The following is an 8,968-nucleotide window of genomic DNA, read 5'->3' on the forward strand; positions in this document are numbered from 1 at the left end:
CTGAGAAAGCAGCACAACTATTTTATGATTATATTTCTTAGTTGGCTGTTGGTGCTCTATACCTATAATTAATTGTCTACGCTTTCAATATGGGACTTCTCAAATGAAAGCAAGAGCCGCCATGAATCTGTCATCTGCAACAACACCAAACTCTACATTGTCTGTAGTTACTTTCATTCAGAGGGAGGACCGACCTTCCCAAACCTCCAGGTGAGCGTTTGTCCAGATACAGACACACATCATGAAAACATTGCAGTGTGTGAGTGGAAACTATGTTAATATGTAACATTTTCTGCTGAACACTTTAATTTAGGCAGACTTGTGCAGACTAACACTGACAGCCAAAAGCCCTCGAGAATGCTGAGATGTTGTTAAATCATATTTTGAACAACAGGATGTTTCTAATATGATTTTAAGATCGGCATCTCCCAAAGAGAAAGACTGGAGTTACCTGTGACATGACCTGCAACAGACTACGACCTTAGTGAAACTGGTGACCTAGTGATTAAGACACAGAGCTGCAATGTCCCCAAATCAATTCTAGCTGGGTACCTTTGTTGCATATCGTACTCCTCAAGTTTCCTGTATGTAAACTGTCACTGAAGGTTAAAAAAACAAAAAACAAACAAACAAACAGCAAGGGTAAGAAACTGGAAGAGCACTGGGAACAGACAACATGAACTGTCTGAACACCAGACGACAAAGGTCACAGCATCCACCCTGAAGGTGTCAAAATGATCAACGAATGGTCAGGAAACAGCTGGAAAAAAGTCAAGGGGGTCATTCGCATTTAATACAACACCTTTTATCATTAGGAGGTCTGTAGTTCATGGTCACACCATGGCAATTCATCTCACTCTCTTTATCTGCGGATGAAAACGAAAATCTCACAGTCCACATTCCAGTTTTTTCCAGGGCATTCAACCTTATGTAGCAGCAGACGAGGGGGTGCTCCACTGATTTTACACATAGAGCTCAGTTTACTTGTCATAATTACCATTCAAACCTTTTGTGGCTCTGAAACCTTCTAAAGTGTGAGAAAATGACCCTGATGACATTATCAGGGATTATCTCTATAAAAAATAGAAACCCTGCCTTACAAACTGGGTGCTTGAGAGAATCCTGTAGGATCCAGTTTTTTTCAACCTCAGCCTATATAGTCTAAAAACGAAGACTGTTTGGTCTATGTATAAAATCTTTGGGTGACTTATACTGCCTTGAAAACTTAGTTTTGAATGCAATGAAATGTTTAAGTGCAATAATGTATTGTTATAGTTCTTTGTTGGGAAATGTTTAGTTAATACATTGTACAGTTGTTTTTTATTATTTTTCCCTCTGTGAACGTTTGTTCTGTGTTGGTTCATATGACATGAATGTGGTGACATTTTGGCCAGGAATCATTTGAAGACGATCCTGGTTAAATAAAGGTCAAGAAAAAAATTTGTCTGGTGTGTATACATCTTTCCAGCTTCGTGCGTAGCCAACGCCACGTTTCAGTGTGAATTCTACACTTTGGTACGGCTGATCCACACCTGCTACAGGTGAGTCAGAATACGAGTCTGAGCATCAACCAGCGCTTAAGCTGGTCTGGAGAGGAAGGACGCCGACTTTCAACATGGAGATGTGGGATCGAACCGCAGGTACATCACACTGGTGTGTGCGTGTGCGTGCGTGCGTGTGTGTGCGTGTGTGTGTGTGTGTGTGTGTGTGTGTGTGTGTGTGTGAAAAAGCAAAAACGACAAACAAACGCTGCGTTCACGACACTTGTCCGTTCGCTTCGATTTCTCCGTGCGAATTTCCAACGAGGAGGAAACTGAACAGGTTTACACACAGATGAAGCCTGCAGGTAGCCAGGTAGCTAGCTGGAGGGGCGTTTTGGCTGCTTTTGTTTTCAGTTGACATCTGAGTTTCTCATATGGAGGGGTGCTTGCAAAAAAAACAAACATTTGCGCATCACGTTAATGACGTCATGTCACTGTGTCAGAGCAGACGCCATTTATGGTTCGTCCTCTCACTCTCAGAGGCGGTGTAGTTGGGGAGGGGGCTGGGGGAGTTTGCACTTCTATGTCTGGAAAAAACTAATGCAATTAGTAAAATCAGCCAGAGCAGGAAAAGCTGCCAAATAAACCACAATTCATTCATAATACTGTGAAATTAATAAAGTTAATCTAATCTAATCTAAATCGTTTAGAATAATAAACTAGTCTGCACACCACCATGTTGACATCTTTATCTATATATCCATATATATAGATCTATAGAGAGAGATAGATGTGTTACTTTATTTTGGTATTTATGATTGTATATAAAAGTCAGGCTTTAGAATTGTTTGAAGTGTGTAATAGTGTAATAATAATAACAATACTAATAATAATAAAAATGAATAGGTTCTCTTGTTCATCCATTTGTGGGATGAATGATTTGTGCAGATTAGTACTTTGATTGTGTGTATATAAGAGGGACGGAGACTCTTTCTATTGTTGTGACGTTATTTTGGTTTTTATGATTGTATATAATTGGTATTTATCATTTATTTATTTTTTTTAAAGTAATGATAATTTGTTACAAGAATATTTTCAGTAATATTTTAGCAGATTAACAGAAATATTATCAGAATACTTAAGGGTATAATATCACAGGAATATTATAGAAATTTACAGAAATATTTTCAAACATGCTGCAGTCATTATCTTACAGTATCATCATATATTTTATTAAATACATTATCATAACTTAAAAAAACAACTAAATATATGATAATTTGTTTAATAAAAAGTTACAATTTGTACAGAATAGTGTGTTTTTAGTTGTAGCTAGGGCGGGGGCCTGAGGGCGGTATTTGCCCATTGCACCATACAAGCTAGAACCACCTCTGATCATTGTCAAGGTTTGTCAAGCTCAGAGTCTCCACTCAGCATGAGCTGGCTGCTAAACAGCAGGAATCCCTGCGTGATGTCCCTTTTTGTTTTGAGGTTCTATATTCTCTGTGCTTTTTAAATATGATACAATCTTATCACAACTGGCTCCTCCAGCAGCAACACTACATGTGGACTCACATTTTCCAGGGTCCCCTGTTCAGAGGGACAAAGTTGATGAACTCCTTTTTATCTCCCTCTATTTTCTATGATTTATGAATGTAGAATATTCTCAGCCAAAGCCGCCAACAAGGTGAATGCAAAAACAACCTTAAGAGCTGCAGCAAATACATATTTGTGTTAATGAGCATTGCTGAATGTGTTTACAGTCAAATGTAAAAGCTTTGTAGGAGCAAAAGTTCTTAAGGACCTTGGCATTTAAGAGATTCCTGTCTCTCTCCAAATTAAATGTCAGACCTTTCAAGAAAGACTGAGGTGTTCATATTTTGAGAGTGAATACTGTCAAAAAATGTTGCTTATAATCTCAGGAATATCTATATTGCAGTTATTTGTATATGCATTTCCAAACATAATGTTAATTTAAAAAATGCAGGACAAGCAGCTGTTTTTCCTTTTATCCAGAAGAGGGTAGTAAAGGGACAAAATGGGTCATCATCCTGTCATAATCAAACCATAATAATTTTATAGAAGACGTATAAAAGTGTAGCTTCATATTTGCTCAGTAAAAGCGGTATTGCGAGGCTGCACAAATAACAGACTGCATGCCTGCAGTCCTACCTTTCACAAAACTTGACATTTAATGACATTTAATCATTCTAAGGAGGGAAATTTTTGATTCTCCTCAGGGGTCTGAAGCAATTACAGAGGAGTGCATGCAGATGAAGAGAAGCAGAACAGATATAAATTTCTGAGATGGCTGAGATGTGGATTTAAAAAAGAAAAAAAAAAAACACACACACGTTAACAGTGGCAGATGGTCAGCACTGGTATATGAACATGCTGTATGTGTGAGCGAGCTCTTTGCCCTGCTGCATATAAGAATGTAGACCATTTACAACTATATTCTCACTATTATACATGGACACAATAGTACAGAGAGGTCAGCAGCCACTGGGGATTCAAATAAGAACTGTCCGTCAAAGGTCAGGGCCAGAAATTCTGTCTTTAATTGAAGCTTTCACAGAATGTGGGTTTCCTGAGGTGGGCACTGAGCAGGTCAGCAGGCAGGTATACAAGCAGTCAAAGCATGTGAAATCTGTGAAAACAGCTATGTTCCAAGATTTCCATTCACAGACCTCCTTCACAAAATGTACCAGGCTCTCTGCAACACATTTGAAGTTGTGCTACGAGCGTTGCTGTAGACTCGTGACTCTACTGAAGTGCTTCCAGCTAATTCCCTATGACCACATCATATCATGTTTACGATGACAATAACATGGGGATGTTTAGTGGCCAGTTTACCATGTTAACCATCTTAGTCTGGTTAGTCTTGGTAATAAGCACTAAACACAAAGTGCAGCTCAGGTTGATGAGGATGTCATCAATACTACGAACCAAAGTATTGGACAAATTGAAAATTTGACCTGGCGGTGGCGCTAGAGGAAAGGTGAGAAGATCAAAGTGATAACAATTCATCTACATGAATCTTGAATGTGTGTGCCAAATTTCATAGAAATCCATCGAGTAAATATGGAGATATTTCGACAGATGATTGAAACCTTTGACCTGATCACGACGCTTGTTGAAAAGTCAGGAGATCGAAAAAATCTGTAAAATCCATTCTCTTGAGACCACAACTGCCTGTAGCGAACATCATGGCAATCCTTCCAGTAGATATTTCAAAGTGGCAGACTGACTGGCCAACCAACTAACTGGCTGACATTGCCATCATATAGAAATGACACACTCAGGACAGTATCAGGTTTTGACATTATATACTTTGATGTGTGAATTCAAAGATCACAAGTGCCTTGCTGTCAAGCACGTTAGCAGATAATTGATGGCAAGAAACAGCTCATGAGCTCATGTCACTCTGCCTGCCAGATATAAAAGAAAGATTCAAATATAATCTCACTACAGCATACCTTTTGCCGACAGTGTGACAGTCACCACTCCATTGTGGTGATAAGAATTTCTATTATTTACCACTGCATCTCTCAGAAAGAAGTTCCTTGATTTGAACCCCCACCAGAACCAGCTTGCAGTCTTTTACTTTTAGACTTTTCACCTTCCCCTTCTGCCCGTGTTCATGCCAGTAAATCTGTCAAATCTGTTTGTTTTTGTGTGATATGGATTTGGTTTGGCTCCGAGATGGAAATGAGCAGGGAATCTCTGCACCTCTTACCTGATGCATACCGGAGCTAGCTTGTAGGAGCCATGATCCCGAGCAAGCTAAACTGGTTAAGAAAATGACATCATTTGACACTTATCTTGCTTGGAGCAAAATGGTATACAGGAATTGGAAAGCATGTATCTGTCAAGGTTATTTGTGTAAGAAAGGGAGGATTTACAAAAACAAAAAGTTCATCAGACACTTCTAGGTAGTGCAGTATATTAAAAGCCATTAGCTGCCATTAGGCTTGATTTAAAAAACAAATGGATCAGTCCTGGTTCAATATACAGGCAAATGGATGCGAACATTCTTCACATTACTATTTCTGATTAAAACCACTAGAGAATTTTGATTGAATAGCTGCCAATGTGAGATAAGATTAGATAGATAGATAGATAGATAGATAGATAGATAGATAGATAGATAGATAGATAGATAGATAGATAGATAGATAGATAGATATGTGCATGCTTCACTGACATTTCAGTAACTTGGGGCTCTGAATGTATTCTCGTCACTTCCACCATGGCTTCAGATTCATGCTGAACACCTGAAGTGGATGTATTATATGGCAGGAAAAAATATCTTGACAACAGTTCTTCAAGCAAGTGTTTGCTCCCTTATCCCCTCAGTTATTTAAGAGATATCATCACACTGTTGTATTTCGCAGGCTTCTTGGTTATGTTGTCGTGCTTTAACATTCAGCTTTCCCATTACCTCTGTTTTCCAAGGCAACCAACTGGAACAAAAGCACAATTAAATGTTTGTGATTTTCTACTACTGATATGTTCTCCTAGGAGGGTACTGTATGTGTATGTGCTGGTGGAAAAAAAGAAAACTGACTTACCCCTAGATACCTTCAAATATACATTTTCATGAACACACCCACACAGTCACACATTACTCTGAAGCTGTGTTAATTAGCCATTCTGTTTACTGTAATTTCTTCAGTACCGCCAGCAGCCTCTCCTTCCCCTGAGAGGTACTGTGGTCAAAGAAGATTATACGTAGCAATGTAAGCAATTAAAAGAAGTTGTGAAAATCTACATTTTGTGAATCCTGACATGGATTCCCAGTGAATTCAGTTAGATATAAGAGGTAGTTAGGTTGCAGTGAAAGATGAAACCACTAATAGGTTGTTTTATGAAATGTGGCAGAATGAAATACAAACTACACTCAGAGGACAGTGTTTCTTTCATAAACCCAGAAGATACTGGGACTCTGCTTTCAAAATATAATCTTAGGGACATGACTTCTCCAAGGTAATGTTAATTTTCTTTTCGCACTGAAATGTTATATTGTAACATATGTAAAGTTAATGAAAATTCACAACTTGCTTTTCAAAGTCATATCAAACAATATCTGAACCTATTTGCAGTCTTCATATGAGACGATTGAGTTAAGGTTGCGTGACTCATAGTCTGGAGGAGTGAGGCATCTATATACATTGGAGCACTGTGATAAATATCCTTTTTATATACCTCTAATCAACTCTCACCCACTCCTGAGGAAATTCATTTTGCCATTTAGAAAGACAGAATGAAAGCAGTTTCCCTGACCCTCCAATAAGCTGTGGTCTTCTTTTACTTTTCATTTTTTAGATGAGCAAGAAACATCATTATCCCAATGAATGCAGTGTCACCACTGATCAAATGCTGACAGGCACAGTTTGTCAACATAGTGAAGCATTTAGCAGCTTAAGAGCATTTCCCTCAAGAGTTGGTGGAGACCAAAAACAGAGCTCAATTATTAGTTATTGCAGGTTTAAAGTATGTCCACTCGCTTTAACACACAGCATACACAGATTAGGACAAACTAACATTGAATCAAGGTTTACTTGATGACTTTACTTTTAACATCTGAGAGTTTTAGTCGGTAGATAACGTTTGCTTAATGAAGACTGTGAGATGCTGCTGAGAATTAAATTTTGCGCTTTATCTGTACCAACTTTTGTTATGTGGACTTAAAAGTGCAGGGAGCAGCACCTCCTCCAAAAGCAGCAACTAATAAAATGACTGCAGAGACATACACACACAAACCACGAAAACAGAGCCCGACAGAATGGGACCACAAAGCCTAATGACTCTTCTTTCTACCAGCGTTAAACCAGCTTTCTAGTGACACCTAAATGAACCCACACTGCAGCCACAGCCACATTGCTGTCATTTCCCTGAGACTCCTCTTGCTGTCAACATGGGGCTGAATTCTTGCACTCACAACAAGGTTTTACTCTCCCTCTTGCTTCATCAACTGCCAGCCAATTATGTTACCTGCAGTATAAATGTAATTGCTAAGAGAAAATTATTCCTTGCTGTGATGTTAAGAAAACTATCCAGAGCTATACATCTGAAAAAATCATTAGTCCAGCTCTGGCACACTGCGTTTGTGTCATGGAGTAGGCGGCAGCTCTGCGTCACTATGGTGAAATGTAGATTTTCACAAATATGTCACACAACTCTGTATGTTCCTCACAATACACCTGTGTTTGTTTGACCTTAAACCTCTAAGGTTGATAACAGAACATGCCTTAAATGAAATAACGATTATTCCTGCTTGCCCTGTCCTTCCACAAATATGGAATAATATAAATATTATAGAGCTATCGTCATGAAATCACAGCTGAGGTAATTGGCTGTGTCTCATTTTCAAAGCAAAGATATTTTTCTTGCTTGTTGTTGGATATACAAGGTTATAAAACATCTTAACTTGTGAACTTAGCGGTGCTGGTTGGTGTTATTTTTAAACTTGGACACAGCCAAGATACTCTAACCGTGTCATCCTGCAGTATTAATGCTAAGCTAAGCTAAGATATTAAGGTAATATCAATCTTCTCATCTAAAGTGTATTTCCCAAAATATCTAACTATTCCTTTGATCAAAAAATCACATTTCAAATGACATATTTGGGAAGCTAGGTCTCTATAACTGCAGTTCACATAGGTTTTATAACATGCTGGTACACCATGACAAGGAATGATTTATTCACGGCAGCAATTACATTAAATTGGCTAGAAAAATAGATAATAGTCTGCAGGGGAAACAACTGTCTGTGAACATTAATATGCGCTATAGACAATTTTTGCTCTTAACTCTATATACATATACTTTGTGTTGACTTAAAGCGCTTATTTTCAGGTTAGAATCTTTACCACGAACAGAGACAGCATTGTAATTATCTTTTTTTTGTCGGTAGATTGCAAAAGGTGGAATAATATTTTCCCCATCTCATGAAGAAAAGTATGTTTACAATTACATATAAACACTAGAAAATTCCAGGGAAATTTTGAGTGCCACGGGGGCTACTGCCGGGATGAGTACATGATTTATTTCCAGTGTTCAAAAGTCACCCTGATCATATTCTGGTTTTGAGAAATGTCTTGATATAAAAGACTCTGATATAAAACAATGTCACATCCCTCCATCATGTATTATGTGGGAAATATCTCATATTCTGTCTTGTTTTTTTTAATAAAACAAGAGGCAATATGTCTTCAAACTGGCATTTAAAGGGTTAAAATCCCGAAAACTAATAAACATTTGATAGGTTTGAGCAGAACTGAAGTGGTTTAAGAGATTTATGCAAAAAAAGCGGAAAAAAATATTGATATATGATGATTTTATAGCATTTTCTTTGTGTGTCCTTTTTTGGACGTGAGGAACCCCAGAGGGTACAAAATGTGTTACCAGTGTATAATAGACCTGTAACAGTAACTGACATTAGATTTTAAAAATATGTCAAAAAAGACACTTTCTTGCAGAAA

Source organism: Seriola lalandi, unplaced genomic scaffold, assembly GCF_002814215.2.
Source record: "Seriola lalandi dorsalis isolate HSWRI2012SDOR001 ecotype SW California unplaced genomic scaffold, Sedor1 jcf7180002054582, whole genome shotgun sequence".
Classification (NCBI taxonomy): domain Eukaryota; kingdom Metazoa; phylum Chordata; class Actinopteri; order Carangiformes; family Carangidae; genus Seriola; species Seriola lalandi.